This window comes from Hyla sarda, chromosome 3, assembly GCF_029499605.1.
Source record: "Hyla sarda isolate aHylSar1 chromosome 3, aHylSar1.hap1, whole genome shotgun sequence".
Lineage (NCBI taxonomy): Eukaryota > Metazoa > Chordata > Amphibia > Anura > Hylidae > Hyla > Hyla sarda.
In genome coordinates, this window is record NC_079191.1 from 182,305,441 (window position 1) to 182,324,091 (window position 18,651).

The 18,651-nt window shown below is 40.0% G+C and overlaps 1 protein-coding gene across 8 annotated transcripts in view; it reads left to right on the forward strand.

The window, feature by feature from the left end:
* DLGAP2 (DLG associated protein 2) overlaps positions 1-18,651 on the forward strand; it is a 1,068,027-nt gene that overhangs the window by 528,045 nt on the left and 521,331 nt on the right. Inside the window, exon 1 of one of the 8 annotated variants that reach the window (XM_056565695.1) lies at positions 13,759-13,777. The exons of the other annotated variants lie outside the window; for them this stretch is intronic. The gene's annotated coding sequence lies outside the window, so the exon portion shown is untranslated. Of the gene's footprint in view, positions 1-13,758; positions 13,778-18,651 lie in introns of those variants that run through there. 8 annotated transcript variants of the gene reach the window in all.

Below are 18,651 nucleotides of genomic sequence, written 5' to 3' on the forward strand. Positions count from 1 at the left end.
TTTCTCTCTCAGTCTTACTCCCTTCCCTATTAGTGCTTCTAGGCAGGATTTTTGCTTGAGCTGAATCTCTGCTGTTCTGTGCAACACACTGTGCAACACACTGCTCTCTATACCTCTCTGTAATAGAATGCTGTAGACAGTGACTGGGAGGGGAATCGCTGCTGTAAGAATGCTTTTTTGTGCAACACACACTTCTCTCTGTCCCTCTGTGCAACAGAATGCTGACATCACTAGGAGGTGAATCACTGCTGGAAGAAAGCTTTTCTGGCCAACACACAGTGCTCTCTGTCCCTATCTTTCTCTCTGCAATGAAAGGCTGAAGTGACTGGCCACAATGACAGACATTTATCAAGCGATTTAGTTTTTTTACTAAAAATGTCGCGCCTGTGACTATGTGATTTTTCATGCAACATTTTGACTGGAAAGCGAGAAAAGCAAGTTTTCCAAAACTTAACTACGTAGTAATAATTTTAAAATGGACTACGGGTAGTCTGGTATTCATTAACTGTGACAGTCGCAACTGCGCAAAAAAAATTCGCAACAAGGTTAAAAATTGACTAAATTTACTCCAGCTCAAACATGGAGCAGAAAAAGCTACTACCAAAGTAAAACACAGGGGTGGCTGGCTGCTGATAGGCTGCATCCTGCATGTGATTCAGGGTCATCCCACCTACCCTTGTTCCCGCCATCCAAGGATGTCTTGCCCCACGTCCTCACATGTGAATCCACCATTTTAGATGCCCTGGAGCCTGGACCGCACTAAATGGAGTTTAATGAAGCGATTCAGGCGATCGAATTGCGCCGATATTTGCAATCGTGTGAATCGAATTTTCCCTGAAATTTGTAATGAATTCGGATTCGTCAGATTCCATTCGCTCATCCCTAGTGTTTGCAGACCAAGGTGTTGTACTCTTAGCACAACATTTAAGTTGAGCATCATTTACAAGTGATACAATACATTTCATCTGATTTTTTTTAACTTTTTGAGCACTATTGCATTATTGTACCATTAGCTATATTGTTTTTGGTGTTCTAGAGATATGTTCAGTTACACATATGAACATATCTCTAGCTTGTGAATGAACATTAGATCAGGGAAATTATTGGCCCCTCAGGGAAGAATTACTTTAGTCATTACATAGATCATATCTATAGTACTGTAGAGTTTATTATGATAAATACATAATTATGAAATATAATGATAAATGTGTCAGAAATGTATTCTACTAATGTAAAGAACGAATTTCCCAAGTCGGACACACAAAATATTCCTCTCTTAGCACATTCTCATTGATTATTCCCATGTTAAAGCCTTCACTAGCACTGTCCTTCCCTGAAGTTTCATTAACCGTGGGCAGATGACTGAACATCTGGAGAGCCCTAACTCGCCCGTCTTTGAGTCGTGCAAATCATGGCCCAGATTAATTATGTACCTTATTAACATAGCGTTATTATATTAAATAATGTTGGTAAATATGTTATATAGCTGAATATTTTGTGAAACCTCTAAGAATATACGCTGTTTATTTTTCCTAACAAAGTAAAATTGTCAGGAAAATTGTTCAGCAGATTGCTTAGTTGCAAATATAATTCTCCCTCAAATCACATGTAGACTTCAGCACAATGGATAGCTGATAACAATATACAGTAAATTGCAGTAAACTTGAAATGCATGGATAGCTCAAGGCTGTACTGCAGTCTGTATGTGACGGGAATACAGATTTGCATAGTACCATGCTGCAAAACTTTTTACCAATGTAGAACTGGACTATGTGGCATTTTTTCTCCATAAATGCACAGTCTAAGGGTACGGTCCTGCTCAAAATCTGCTGTGCTGCAGAAAATATGCTGCATATTCTTCAATCAGCATACACACAGGGCTTCCCGTGTGTTCAGGAGCCCCAGAACCTCCCTGAACACACAGGGCTGCCACCGGATAGCCCTGAGTGTATGCTGATTGGAGAATACACAGCGTATTTTCCTCTGCACAGCAGATTTTGTGCAGTGTGTAATATGCTGCGTAAGCACTACGTGGGACTGTACCCTAATGATCATTTTGTTTCCTTACAATTGACATGAAGGTATCTTCCAAACTGCCCGATATTAGCTGCAGTAATATATAGTGTGTTGGCTCATTCTGATATCCCCTCATATATTAACCTCCAAATAATGCTGATTTGTGAGAGTGACTGTACTGAAAACGTTATCAATGGTTAATGGATTTACTGAAGTCTGATAACCATGTCAAGGTCCCTAACTCCTACATGTTCCTAGGAACTGTCCAGAGCAGGAGAGGTTTGCTATGGGGATTTGATTCTACTCTGGACAGTTCCTTACATGGACGGAGGTGTCAGCAGAGAGCACTGTCTGGAACGAACTACACAACTTTCTCTGTTGTAAGCTGATAAGTACTGAAACACTGTCCACAGTAGATTTTTGGCAGCAGAATCTCCTTTATGGAAAATCATTAAAGTGGGGTCTGCGGCCGATTTTCCGTTGCTGAAAATCAGCTGCAGCACCAAAAAAGGGTAGCATATAGAATTTATGGTCTGTCAATCAACCATCATCCAATCTTTAGGACAATCCAGCAGGCTTCCAGTCTAGAGAAATCTGAATTATTGAAATGTTACTGCAGCTCATTATGAAAGACATTGCAGACGGCATTTACCAAAAATAAACCATAAATTGCAAATGGCCACCGGAAAAAAAAAATACAAGTAATCTTAATTCTCACTAGATCAAAAGGCAATAAATTACAGTCCAATGATTTTTAGTTATTGGTCAATCCATCAACCTGAAAACTAATTTCGAGATATGGTTTTAAAAGTCATTAACAGAGGTTGATGAGAGGAAGTTAGAGAAAGCTCCATCAAAGTAGCAAAGAAGATTTGTAAATCACTGACGCACAACGTAAAACTGATGGGCCATAATTTCTCATTTTCTGCTTTGTAATCCTGCCATCTCAGCTTTAACCATAGACTAATGCTGGGTGAACGTTGACTAGTTATACAGATATCACAGCAGGATATTTAGGCTGATGATACCTGGCACAACACTAGGCACAGGAAGTAAAGTATGGTATATTATTAGGTATAAGTGTTAATGTCAATATTTAAGGCAGTGCTCCGCTCTGTATATTGTCTCTGTCATGTTCACTTCTGCATCTGGCATTTCCATTGTTTTGTGCCATCATAGGAGCAGAAATGATGCCATGCTGGATCCACTGTATGAAAGACTTTGATGGCGGCCGTTGGGTATTTAGCATGGTGTTCATCAATTTAGCAGAGAAAATATTGATACATGCAGCACTATTTTGACTTGGATTTTTGCTGGAATCTATGATGTTGGCTTCTTTTGGAACCTGTGATACAGATATGAATGTGGCCTTACAACATACTGAAAAAATTGGGCCACAATTATTAATTTTGGTTTTCTTTGCAGGGATTACCTGTATGCAGGCTCTATAGACTAGCCACTTATCTTGAGTGGACAGAAAGTTCATAAATCACCCATATATCGCTTAATCCACTCATGCCAAAAGGTCAGAGAAACAACCGCTGGTTGCCCAATAGTAGCAGTAGGTAATGGTGGTACAAATGACCTTTCCCATCAGGTGCTCAGGACCCCCAAGAAATCTACAGAAAGCTCAAAGTATAACTATAAATATGTGTACCAATCATGTGTTTTAGGGTTTTATCCCTGAAACACTTCATTGGTACACAGAATAAAGTGTATTATTAGTTATACTTCTGGGCTTTCTGCTGATTCCTTGGGGATTCCGAGTGCCTGATGCCAAAGGTAATCTTCTCCACCATTACCTACTGATTTACTTATCAGCTGCTGTATGCTACAACGGAAGTTCTTTTTTTTTTTTTTTTTTCTTTTCAGTCTGACCACAGTGCTCTCCTGCTGACACCTCTGTCCATGTCAGGAACTGTCCAGAGCAGGATAGGTTTCCTATGGGGATTTTCTCCTGCTCTGGACAGTTCCTGACATGGACAGGGGTGTCAGTAGAGAGCACTGTGGTCTGTGGATATTTTGCAAATATCTTACCAGATGATTCCAAAAAGAAATGCAACTATGCACCTGTTCTGTCTTTACGGTCCTGAGCTTCTGTGTGTGTGCTTGTAAAAATAATAGTAGCTACATAAATCATGTAACAATGTTTTTATGTATTTGTTAGCTAAGGGCCTATTTATCATAAGGTTTATATTTTATTTGCAATACTTTCATATTTTTTATGATTATTTTCCACTACCATAGATATATTTCATAATGTAATTAATGTTACTATGACAATAGACAGGGAGATTTAATTTTCCCTGACACTCATTAAATGTGTGATAGCAATTTTTCTCAGCTGTTTTGCATATGGAAGCCATAAGAGACCATGTTGGCTCAAATCTTTTGGACTATAACCAATTAAAATTGGAAATTGAGTTAAGGCATTACTGCCCATGAGTACACATGAGCAAAAAATATCAAACATTTTTGCCCTAGAACAAAGAGGTTGTGAGAAGGTAGTGCTGCAAATAAACGCTTTTGACTTGCATGAAGACATGGCGATGACACTAGGTGAAAACATCTTGATTTTCTTCTCATGCAAGCTGTCTGAAAAACTTGCAATATGCCATCATATTCTGTGTCCTGTGCTTTGGTGTTTCCTTTCTTTTATAGAAAGTAAGAAATAGATGTGATTGAGATTTGCTTGTGCTCTTTAAAAATACAGCGCATCTGTAGATTCTCTTTTTACTTCCCAGAGGAAACAAGAGAGAGCCATTTTGAACTGAAAATTCCAAATGAAAAATAATATCTTTAAGCAGGATTGGAATGTGTGCAGTCAATAACTGTTGTTACCCTACAGCTATAAGGCTGAACCTCCTACTGAGCTAGAGATACCTCCAACAGGACCTACCTTCTTTTAAATGAGAATGAAAATCTGCTCTTCTGTGTTATACTATGTGTCCATCTGTGGATCAGCTCAATGGTGTGCCCTCTCCCATATGAAATGTGTCTGGGGTGAGGATCAGGGTGAAGAACCGGGGTGCGCATGGCTGCAGCAGGAGGCGAGCGCTCCGGTCCAGAGGCAGAGACTGGAGCGCTCGTCATGACATATGTATGTATAGAGTACTGATACGGGAATTTTTTTTTACTTTATCTCTTTGATTGTATCCTGCGCCTCGAGGAGTCGGCGTCAATCTTGAAGCCATATCGATTTTGCACACATTCAAGGCACCCAGTGCCAGAGCCAGCAAAACAACCCCAAAAAATCACTGAGCCTCCACCATATTTCACTGTAGGTTCTGTGTTCTTTTCTTTGCAGGCCTCATTCCGTTTTGAAAAACAGTAGAATGATGGGCTTTACCAAAAAAGCTCTATCTTGGTCTCATCTGTCCACAAGATGTTTTCCCAGAAGAATTTTGGCTTACTCAAGTTCATTTATATGTCTCTGTGTCAGCAGTGGGGTCCTCCTGGGTCTTCTGCCATAGCATTTCATTTCATTTAAATATCGACGGATAGTTCGCGCTGACAATGATGCTCCCTCAGCCTGCAGGACAGCTTGAATATATTTGGAACTTGTTTGGGGCTGCTTATCCACCATCCGGACTATCCTGCGTTGACACATTTCATCAATTTTTCTCTTCTGTCCACACCAAGGGAGATTAGCTACAGTGCCATGGGTTGCAAACTTCTTGATAATGTTGCGCACTGTGGACAAAGGCAAATCTAGATCTCTGGAGATGGACTTGTAACCTTGAGATTGTTGATATTTTTCCACAATTTTGGTTCTCAAGTCCTCACAGTTATATTCTCCTTTCTGTTGTCCATGCTTAATGTAGCAAACACAGACACACAATGCAAATAATAAGTGAACTCCTCTCCTTTTTATCTGCTTTCAGGTGTGATTTTTATATTGCCCCCACCTGTTACTTGCCCCAGGTGAGTTCAAAGGAGCATCACATGCTTGAAACAATCTTATTTTTCCACAATTTTGCAATCATTTTGTCCAGCCCATTTTTGGAGTTTGGTGTGACATTATGTCCAATTTGCTTTTTTTCCTCCTTTTTTGGTTTAGTTCCAATACACACAAAGGGAATAAACATGTGTATAGCAAAACATGTGTTACTGCAATCCTTTTCTGTGAGAAATACTTCATTTTCTTGAAAAATTTGAAAGAAATGCCACCCCACACCATTACTGAGCCACTCCCAAATCGGTCATGCTGGAGGATGTTGCAGGCAGCAGAACGTTCTCCACGGCATCTTCGTCTGTCACATGTGCTCATTGTGAACCTGCTTTCATCTGTGATGGAGATGGATCACTTACTTGACTAAACAGCCCAGAACAAGCAAAGATTTACATTAATAAATTATCAAAAGTTATCCTATAACTTTTACTACTAAAGTACATACTGTATCAGTCTCAATTGCTGCTCATCCTGCTCTATAATATGGGGCCTGCAGGTTGGACAGCATACTAAGGGTGTGTTTACACATATAGGGTTTTAATTGCAACTGTTGAATACAAAGCTAGGAACAGATTAGACATTTATTTTTATTTTTTAAATCCTCTCATGGCTTTGGTTTCATGAATTGCAATTTAAACCTGAAAGTGTGAACATGGCCTAAATGTGACAGGTTCTATTTAATTACTTGATTAATTGATTAATCCAATTTTTACATTTACTGATATTTTAAGTTCTGGAGATGTTCATTCTTTAATCTTAAATTAGTATTTCTCTATTCTTAAAATACCTTTTACTCCATCTACTTTAAAAAGCATAGTATACACTTCTAAATACAAGGGTCCCTGAAAAACATAGTGCTTCAAGGTAATACGAACAAGGGAGTCATTTCTCTCTTAAGAAAGTCAAGCTGACAGGTATCTTCAGGAGGAATATGGGCTGCTCTGGAATAATACCATCCTTACTGTGAAGCATGGTGGTGGCTCACTGATGATTTTTTTTTTTTTGGGGGGGACGGGGGTTTAGCTCTGAATTGTGAAAATTGATGGCAACATGTTAGGCAGCATGATATCAGAAATATGAGCAGACAACTTGCAATCTTCCGCACAAAAGCTTTTTAACTTTCCCACAAGACAATGGCCCTAAACACTGGTCTGGAGCGACCATCAAAGTCTTCTGACCTTAACCCCTTAACGACCATGAACGTGTATACTCTCCATGTGCCGTTAACGAGGTGTGGCGCGGGCTCCCGACCCCTGATTCCTGTAGCTTGGGGACGGCATTAATAGCAGACATGAGGCGATCGCCGCGGGCGGCTATTAAACCTTTAGATCGCCGCTGTTAATGCTGACAGCGGCATCTAAAAGGTGCCTTTATCCCTTCCATGGTGGTCCAGTGGGGGGGATCGCCCCCGCCCCCTCAAGTGCAATCGCTGGGAGGCAATCCACTGCTGAGGAAGCCGGAAGGCTTACCTCTTGTCCTGCTGCTGCTGCGGCTCTGGCAATGATAAAGCCTGGCAGGACCAGGCTTTGTCAATCAAGCGCAGAGCACACAGATCAACGTGGTTTTGTGGAACCACATTGATCTGGATGAGGCATCAAATGATTCCTTCTAAAAGTCCCCTAAGTGGACTAAAAGTGTAAGAAAAAAAAAAAGCTTAAAAACACACACATAAACCCCTTCCATATTAAAAGTTTAAATCATCCCCCTTTTCCTAAATTCCATAAAAAAAATATATAAACATAATTAAAATAAACATATGTGATATCAACACGTGTAAATTTTCTAACTATAAAAATATATTGTTAATTAAACCGCACAGTCAATGGCATACGTGCAAAAAAATTCCAAACTCCAAAATAGCGTATTTTTGGTCACTTTTTATACCATCAAAAAATGAATAAAAAGCGATCAAAAAGTCAGATCAAAACAAAAATGGTACCGATTAAAACTTCAGATCATGGCGGAAAATAAAGTTATAGGGGTCAGAAGAGGACAATTTTAAATGTATTAATTTTCATGCATGTAATTATGATTTTTTCCAAAAGTACAACAAAATTAAACCTATATAAGTAGTGTACCATTTTAATAGTATGGACCTAAGGAATGAAAATAAAGTGTAATTTTTACCAAAAAATGTACTGCGTAGAAACGGAAGCCCCCAAAATTTACAAATGGCGTTTTTTCTTCAATTTTGTCGCACAATGATTTTTTTTTCCCCGTTTCACCGTAGATTTTTGGGTAAAATGAATAATGTCATTACAAAGTAGAATTGGTGGTGCAAAAAATAAGCCATCATATGGATTTTTTAGGTGCAAAATTGGAAGGGTTATGATTTTTAAAAGGAAAGGAGTAAAAACGAAAGTGCAAAAACAGAAAAACGCTTGATCCTTAAGGGGTTAATATCACTGAGCCAGTCTGGGGAGATCTCAACAATGTGATTAGTGCAAGACAACAAAAGACTCTGCATAACCCAGAGGCATCTTGTCAAGACGAATGGGAATCTATATCACCTACAAGAATTTCGGGTCTCGTATTGAATTATTACAAATGACTCCACACTGTCATTGATGCTATTGGGGGCAATACACAGTATTAAACAGGTACTCTGCCCACAGACATGTTATCCTCTATCCAAAGGATAGTTGATAACATGTCTGATCGTGGGGGGTCTGGACGCTGGGACCCTCCGCGATCTCCAGGCCAGCGCTACGGCATTACGGTCACAAAAGCCTGGGGCTTATGTGATTATGATGTTACACCACGCCCCCTTTATTCATGTCTATGGATGGGGGTGTGATGGCTAATACACAATTGTCAGGCCCCCTCCCATAGAGGGAGGAGGGGGTGTGGCATAAGGTCACGATCACTGAAGCCCCAGGCCCAGATACACTTTTAAAATTATGTTTGACAAAAGTTGAATATACATGTAAAATACATCACATAAAAGTCCGATTCAATAGTATCTCCTATATTAAGAATATGAAAAGTGATAGACTTCAGAATGTTAGTGAAAACATGAACATAAGGTCAGATAAAAGCACTTCATAAAACACATTTCAAAGGAAAATACCAGTATACTCCAAATATAACATATTACAATTCAACACTTATCTTGACAGATAGCACAGAGCAGAAGAGAAAGGATGACAACCAAGACAAAATGTTTACTTTTAAAAGGTCAAGTGTAACAGTCTCAGAACCCTATCTGTTCCTGGAAGAAAACATACTTCAATAGGAAGAACATTGCTCTATTCCATTCACATAACAATGTAGGTCATTTTAATTCATATTCACAAAATGGGTAATTTTCATAAAAAATTGCAAAGTTTACTTTACAATATTTAGAAAATTGGTAAATCCACTGAGAATATTATTATTATTATTATAGATTATTTCACAATAAAAAAAAATCCAAATCTTGAAATTATAATATATTGTACAAGGATCGGCAAGTAAGGAACAAAAAATTGGTCCTAAAACCAAACATCCGGGACAGACTAAAGTGTTAGATAAGAAATTCGTAGAATAAAGTTATGGAGATGGGTATAAATGATGATATTACTAAAACATTGCAAGGGTACCTTCAGTACAATGTTGTAGGGTTCCCCAAGAGACCTAGGGGTACTGTCACCCTCACTAGTATCTACAGTGGCCTCTGCTATACTGTGCTCTAACTACTACTAAGAACCCATGCAATGGGTCTATTAAAGTGTCAACTCACCCACCATAAGGCTAGGTTCAGACTACGGAATCTCCGGGCAGAAAATTTCCGGCCGGAGATTCTGAGTGCGGCCAGCGCTGACTGAATCAGTCGGCGCTAGGGCCGCGCGAACATTGCAGTCTTCAATAGACTGCAATGTGTTCCGCGTGGATTTCCGCCTGAAGAAAGAGCAACCTCTTTCTTCAGGCGGAAATTTCCAAGCGGATTTTCCATTCACAAATTCCGCTTCACAAATTCCGAAGTGTGAATTTGTGAACGGAAATCAATTCACTACACTATACATTTTAGCAAGCGGAATTTCTGCCTGCAATTTCAAATTCAGTAGTCTGAACCTAGCCTAAAAGTACTGCCGCCATAAGCCTGTGGGGTTTTCTTTGTATTCTGAACAATTCTTCTAGCAGTTGTGGCTGAAATCTTTCTTAGTCTACCTGACCTTAGCTTTGTATCAGGAGATCCCCAAAGTAGTGACTGGTATTTTCAAGGCTCTGGGTATCTACTAATCTCCTTTTCCATGTTTATGAAGTTCCATTACCTTGTTATGCAGATTGTTTGACAGTTCTTTTCTGCCCTATTGGCTCCGTATCTAGCCTGCTGAATGCATCCAACTGAGAGCTAACAAACTCATTGACTATTTATACACAGACCCTAATTGCAGTTTAAAAAGCCACAGGTGAGGGAAATGAACCTTTAATTGTTACGGTGTTTGTGTCACTTTGTATGTCTTTACCAAGGCCATACATTCAGGGGTATGTTCATTTTTGAACAGGTCCGTTTGGGTGACTTCTAATATCCGTATGATTTAAAAAGGAGCCAAAAACTGTGAGATAATAAATGGCTTCATGTGATCACTTTCCCCACATAAAAGACTGTTTGTTGGCTAAGTCAGTTCTAGTTATATTGTTGTAGCTTGGACTGCTTTATGAACCTGAAACAAGTAGAACTGCTGGTAGATTGATTGAAAGAACACATTTTCTTATAGGCATGCATGTATAAATCTCCGTTCCCTTTTATAATAAGCACAATGTAATAATCAATGATTTCTCTGTAAATAAACACAGTGTCACCTTTGCACTTGAACAGAGATCCGATCATTAATTGACAAGTTTACAAATACCCTGGTGGCTGGAGGGATTTACAATAGTGATTAAACAAGCAATGTGTATTATGCCAATAATATATTACTGCCTATGTAGTAAATATATGAAATACGTCCAATCACTGGGAACTCTTCATGTCAGACAGCATTGTGTTTGTTGCTTTATTTAATGCTACAATCTAAGGCTAGGTTCACACATTATATAACGAAAAAAAAATACTGAAGTAAAATAAATATAAAAAGTGGCAGTTTTTTTTTTCTCGATGGGGCGGTATGAGGGACATTTTTTTGCGCTGTGATCTGAAGTTTTTAGCTGTACCATTTTTGTATTGATCAGACTTTTTGATCACTTTTTATTAATTTTTTCATTATATAAAAAGTGACCAAAAATATGCAATTTTGGATTTTGGAATTTTTTTGCGCGTACGCCATTGATTGTGCGGTTTAATTCATTATATATTTTTATAGTTCAGACATTTCCACACGCAGTGATACCAGATATGTTTATTTTTATTTACACAGTTTTTATTTTTTTTATGGGAAAAGGGGGGTGATTCAAACTTTTATTAGGGAAGGGGTTAAATGATCTTTATTAACTTTTTTTAAACTTTTTTTTGCCAAGTTATAGCCCCCACAGGTGGCTATAACACTGCACATGCTGATATTTTACATTGATCATTGTTATCCCATAGGATTCCATGGGATCTCAGGCAAGGAGCAGTCATTCGGACACACAGGAGGAAGGTAGGGATCCTCCTTGTGTCTTCCTACTGTTTGGAATGTCGCAATTCAGCCGCTGCGGTCCCAAACAGCCCACTGAGCTAGCCGGGAGTAGTTTACTTTCACTTTAGATGCGGCGATCAACTTTGAACGCTGCGTCTAAAGGGTTAATAGCGCGCGGCACAGCGATCAGTGCCGCATGCTATTAGCCATGGGTCCTGGCCGTTGTTAGAGGCTGTGGCCCCGCGTTATAGAAGGAGAGCAGACTCAGAGGTTACAGGTCCGCCCTGCGTCTAACAGGTTAAACCACCATCTGAGCTCCTGTAATATACTGGGTCAGTTAATGTTAGCACTGCTCGCAATGCAAACCACCAGCACAATCTAGGGTAAGTTGGGGGGAACATAATGGGGGAGAATTATCAAAACCTGTCCAGAGGAAAAGTGGCTGAGTTGCCCATAGCAACCAATCAGATTGCTTCTTTCATTTTTGAAAAGGCTCTCTGGTGCTATGAACAACTCAGAAACTTTTCCTCTGGACAGGTTTTGATAAATTGCCCCCATTATTTTTACACTCTAGGTTCTTTGCACATGCTGTATGTTCATATGAGCAGTTACCAGTTGGGCCCTTTTTTACATTGCCGTCGGGCTCCGTAGTGCATGCATAAATATTTTTTTTTTGTCCGGTAAACTCTTGGATCTTCAATGGACCCCATTTATGTCAATAGGATCTATAGTAACCCGGTGAAGTCAATTGTGCGCCGACCTGCTTTGGGGGCGCTCTGCACAACAAAAACAGACAAATTGACGCAGAACGGGACAGAGCACAACAGCAGTGGGAACATAGCCTAACAGTAATTTCCCTGGGTAGGTGGAACTCTTACTTTGAAGGACCTGGCACATCCATATATTACATGGACAGCCCCCTGGTTTCAATAGGAAACATGTAATGCTACATGTTTCCTGTGATGGCACTCTATGTGGATTTAAGTTTCCTTCCAGGTTTCCTATAAATTATAGCTAAGGGGTCTATGTAGTGTGACGCCATATAACCGTTTTTATTTTTATTTTATTTTTTGAGGAAACATTCTAGCAAGAGGGATTTTCCAAAGCAGATAACCACCACTCCACTGGCCCAGTGTTCTGAACATTTTGTTCCCAACGCTGGGTGTGGGGTTGTGAATGTCGGTTACCACGCCCCTTCCCATAGACTTGCATTGAGGGACGTGGCATGACATCACGAAGGGCATGGCTACGACATCACGGTCCGGCACCCAAGAACGTTTTCTGAAAATTGGGACAGTGGAGTACGCTTTTGAATGGTCCTCACTTATTGTAGGTCATCTCAACTATATTTTTAAAAATTATGGATCAACATACTCTAGTTCCTCGTTATACAACATTTTTATTTTTAGACCAGATCTATTTTTATATATCTAAAAGACTGCATTTTATTTTATAGTATTTATGGTGCTTAAACTCCTTTATGATTTTATTTGACCTTTTGCTTCTTTTCTTTAATGAACTATTTTTTTTAGAAGTGTTTGAAGGCATACTGTACATTTTATACTATTTCTTTTTATTTCTGTTTAACATATTGCTTGAACATCTTCTGAAATCCAGAGCTTTATTTTCTGTAGAGCAGAAAGTGATGACGTCATCCCCAGTGCTTTGAAAATACCAATTTCCTTCAGTTTCATTCAACCTAGGAGCTCACGTATTTGGTATTCAGGTCTTTTCGACATTGTAGTCTAGTGGATGTTACAACAAGATAATTTTTTAATATATATATATTCCATGTATAGAAGTGCAAATAAAGTTTCCTTTGTATGTTTAGTACAGTGAATTGCATTTAGAAAAAAATCTAACTGGTAGGAGTCAAGATGCATTTTTGCATTAATAGTGCTGAGTTGCAGTCCTCGGCTCAGGTCCCGCTTGGGAATGTAGCTAGCAGAGAAAATCCAGATAGAGAATTAATTTGTTCTAGGAAATCATTGGGTACCCAGAGGTCAGACTCTGTGAGGACTTACAGCAATATTGTATTACTTATTTTGGTTGGAAAATCCCTTTAGGTACAATATTAAAAAATGTATATAGGACTGAAGAAGTAAATGTATATCTGAAAGCTTCTGGTTCTTAAGCAGGACCCACCTCCTTCCATGTCTCAGTTATAGGGCTGCCATTGTGGTAGGGCAGGTGCTAATGCTGTTAATGGCTCATGCAAATAAGAGTCTCACACTCACCTGTTGGATGCCACCACCCTACCCTTTAAATTGTAAGTAGAAATTGAAATAGCAGTAGGCAAACATGGCTCCCAGCATGGGACCCTTCATTGCAGTGTGTAATTGTTTTAATTCAAATTGCTATCATGGCCTAAAAAAAAAAAAAAACTTGACGAGTTCTTTTTCTCATTTGTTTTAGCAATTGGTGAGGGTCTCAGTACCTACAGCTACACTGTTGAAAATTGTTGACATGTCTCCATGACCTATAAAAGAAAACATGTTTAATATGTCAAAAGTTTCTTAAAACAACAGCTATGCTTTAAAAATCAGTGGTTCACCGATTCTTCCTTAAATACCTGCCAGACGTATGCATTAGGGTAAAAAGTTGAGGTTTGTGAATATAATATAAACAATTATAGAGGCCTTCATCATTTGGGGCATAGATATATATATATATATTTTTTTTTATCAATTCTGTTTTTATTGGATATTCACATATACAATGAGGGTCTATTCACACTGCGGGAATTCCGCAAGTGGAATTCTGCCTCAAATTAAAGCCCATACACTTCTATGGGATTCCGCACTCCCATTCAACCTTCTGAATTTCCGCTTGCAGACAACAACATATCCGGAGACAGGCTAGGACAGGGGTTCTCAACCAGTGGTACGCGTACTCCTAGGGGTACGCCACCGGTTGTGCGGGGGTACGCAATGCACTGACACATACTGGCCATGCATTGGTCAGTATTTGTCAGTGCAGAGTGGGGAATGGCCGTAGCAGCTCTCTGTAAAGTACGCGGCCGCAGCTTCGGCCGCGGCTACTTTAAAGGAGCTGCGTGGTTGCCAGACACACGTGTGACATTCCCTGATATTGCATGAAGGTGCCGCACAGTGCAGGAGGAAGTCACCCTTCTGTGTGGCCCCACCGAATGGGACTCTGGGAACCAGACTCTTGGACCACCATATACCCCCGAACAGGCTGGGTAAAGTAAGAACTAAGTGTATGGGAGGGAGGGATGTTATTGTATATTTGTGTGTGTATATATATATATATATATATATATATATATATATAAATATATATATATATAATGTGTATATATAAGCCCAGGGGGATCAGAGGGGGGAGGGGGGGGGAGAGAAATAATAGCTCAAGGGCATTAAGATGGAGGGGGAGGGATAATGGCAAAAGGGGATCAGAGGGAGGGGGGAATAATGGCACAGGGGGATTAAGATGGAGGGGGGGGGGGGTAATGCTTATCCCCCCCCATCTTAATCCCCTGTGCCATCATTCCCCCTCCATCTTTATCTCCTTGTGCCATTATTCCCACCTCCCTCTGTTCCCCTTTTGCCATTATCCCTACCCCCCCCCACTCCATCTTAATCCCCTTGAGCCAGTATCCCCCCCTTCATTTGAATCCCCTTGTGCCATTATTCCCCCTTCATCTTTATCCCCTTGTGTCATTATTCCCCCCTCCCTATGATCCCCATTTGCCATATCAGATAATAATGGCACAAGGGGATTAAGATGGAGGGGGAATATTGGCAAAAGGGGATCAGAGGGAGGAGAATAATTGCACAAGGGGATTAAGTATTGCATTAGTATAAAGGTAAGCACACGCCATTATGAAAAAAAAAAATTTATGACTTATTTTGTCCGCGGGTACCCTTGCGCGTAAGTTCCATGCAAATTTACTTTCACCCTTTGTACCTCCTAGCCCAGTAATTCTCAAACTTTTTTGCAACTGTACCCCCAAACATCGGGGGCAAAGATATTCTGATGCTGGCACTGATAGTTTATAATGCTGGTGTCTTCTTATGAATCCTGGTTGACTGATACTTGTATTGAAGTAGATACAGAAATGCAGCATAGGGTAAATAACAGTACTTCCCAAATACATGAACAAATAATGTTCTTTTTATTGTTGGTCACCATAGGGAAGAGTTTGGGCCTTGATCAGGGTGCGATAGAGGTGACAAGAGAGCAACAAAAGTTGCGTGGCTGCTTTATATCAGAATATTGCATATTTATGCGAGGGCAAATAAATTTACCATTAATATCCTTAACATATGTTACATAAAATGTGTAACCATGTAACCATCTTGAGCAGATGCAACATTTCATAGCACTGCTGGATAAAATGGTCATTTTTTACAAGGTTAGTGAAATGCCAATAATAATTTTTCAGTGTGTTCCATGTGATTTATTCTGTAATAAACAGCGGAGTTGCCTCGGTGCAGGAGAGATTTCCTTGCCAGATTTGATTATGAGATTTGTGCGAATGTTGTGGAAAATTCTTATAGTAAAACAAACATTGGTAACCCGCATTTACAATGTGTCATTCCAATAATCTATTTTTTTGCACATCAATAAATATTCTAACCAGAGTTCTGCACTTTTAAATTTGTGCAGTCAAAGTAACTTAACCAGAGACCATCATAAGCACTTCCAGCTGCCTATTTCTCCTGATTTGCATCTCATGTGTTTCCAAGCTTGTTTTCTACTGAGATGCATCTCTGTTCAGTGCTTGAATTTGTAACATGACCATGGTACTTTTGGGCTAAAAGGACTTTAAAGAAGGACTCCGGTAATAAACAGATATTTTCACAAGGAAGAAAAAACACAACAGGGTGTGCCCCTAGTGAGGATCGCTGAGGTTTGCTTAGGGCACAACACCTACAGTAGCATCTGGAGAGAGAGAGGTTTGGGTTAGCGGCCAGGGGGAACACCCGGGGATGACGTCAGCCAGTCCAGAGAGGTACTGTGCAGAACAGTGAAAAATGGTTCCTCCAAATGAAGGTGCTTCTCCCGGTGATTGGATAAGGTTCTTTTAAAGAGCATTTCGACCCTGAACTAGGATTTTCATGAGGCCTGATGAGGATCCTAATTCAGGGTCAAAACACTTTGCATTAAAAGAACCTTATCCCATCACCAGGAGAAGCGCCTTCATTTGGGGGAACCATTTTTCACTGTAATGAACTGGGCTCCTTACATGACAGTGTGTTCAGCCTATCACCGGCCGAGGTGGGACATTGCTGCGGCCGGCGATACGCTGAGTGCAGTATGAGTCACCATGCCCAGGAAGCAGGAAGAAGACCAGTACCAGGGAACGTAGGAAGGTCAGTTAAAGTATGTTTTTTAGCTTTTACAGCCCGGGCACAGGGGAAATGAAAAATATTTCACCACAGTTCTCTTTTAAGGAGTCATGACCACATGGTAAAGTTTGGGGTAATTGCACAATAGCACCCACTGATTTGACTGATATTGGTTATAAGATACAAATTCCATAGTTATTGGCCTTTATCAGATGGTAAAAGAGAAGAATGTTGCCTAAAATCTATAACAATTGATATTCTAGTTTTATTCAGTGGCAAATACGGAGGTATGTTGGGCCAAATGTTTGTTTTAATAATCCAGTACTTTTTAAGAGATAATTTCACAAATTTTTAATGGGCAAGTAGCATATTTAGGTGCTTCAATTTTCTGAGTGTTCAAAGTATGTACAGTGTAGTACTAATTCTTTGGTCTCTTAGGCCCCTTGCACACTATGGAATATCTGCTCAGAGACATACCGCTTGGACATTCTGTGTGTAGCAGGCACTGCTGTAATGAATTGGACTTGCGCTGTCCCCTTTGAAGCAAATGCAGTTCCACATGGTATTCTGCTAAAATAATTAACTTTTTCATTCTTTAGGCAGAGTCCAGAATTTAAACTCTTGCCCCTGGAAATCAGCATTGTGCACAGTAGCAGCAGAATCCCCGGGCGAAAATTACATAGTGTGCAAGGGGCCTTACAGTAGTATATAGTTGCTGGTATGGTCAGTAGGAGGCTTAAACAACTACATAGGGTTAAACTATATATGGTGGCTGACACGCCTATTACATGGGCCAACTCCCACTGTACACAAGTGCCAAACTTGTAGAGTAATGTTTGCTTAAATAACCCAGTACAAAACGTGAGTGTCATGCAGACAGGGTCACATGAGCGATCTCTAGATCATCATTCATTTTTTTAAATGTACTTCTTTATGAAAAAAAAGTACATATTTCATTCTCAGCCAGATACCAACCAAGCAGCTACAACCTGACATTACCAGGGTTGGTGACGACCATTGTTACTGGCCCTCCCCAGCCTAAATAATGGCAGTCTGTTACCGCCTAGGCCAAGGAGTGCCATTTTTTACAATCTGGACCGGCTTTTCCCAATACCCCTGTGGTGGTGGGTATTGGGTTAGCGCTAGCTGTTTTTGGGGCTAACGCTAAGCCCTGGCTTAGTAATGGACTCCTCCTATAAGACAGCTTCCACTACTAAGCCTGGACATTAAATTAAAAAAAAACAACAACAATACATTGGAAAAATTATTTTATTTAAGAAAAAAAACACACACCCCCCCCCTCAGCCCTCATTAGCTATTTTATTAAAAGGAAAAAAAATGCAGTTATTCGCCATAGTCCAACAAATCTGCCATAATCCTCTGCATACACAGATCTTAAACAAGTAGAAAAAACAACAAAAAAGGAGCAAGTACATTTTTGGCGCTCTCCGCTGGAGAAAGCGCCTATAATGCAATATCTTCCCACACAGTCTTTCCAGACTGTCCAGGCATGCTGGGAGTTGTAGTTTAGTAACAGCTGGAGTCTCCCTGTCTGGGAAGACACTGCCAGAAGGGTTTGTTCACATTATACAAATGGGTATGTAGCTCCGCCCTTGATGAAATCATCACTAGGTGGTGGAGCTACATGGACCTATCTGGGACAGGGGACCTCATCTTCTGTATACACTATAGACAGCTATCTATAGATAGCTGTGTATATTGTATACCACACAAGAGGTTAACCTACACTGTCCAGCAGTGTAAGTTAACTCTTTCCTTGTTGAGCTGGCGCATAGAGCTCAGCCCAGCAGGGGGATAAGTGAACAAG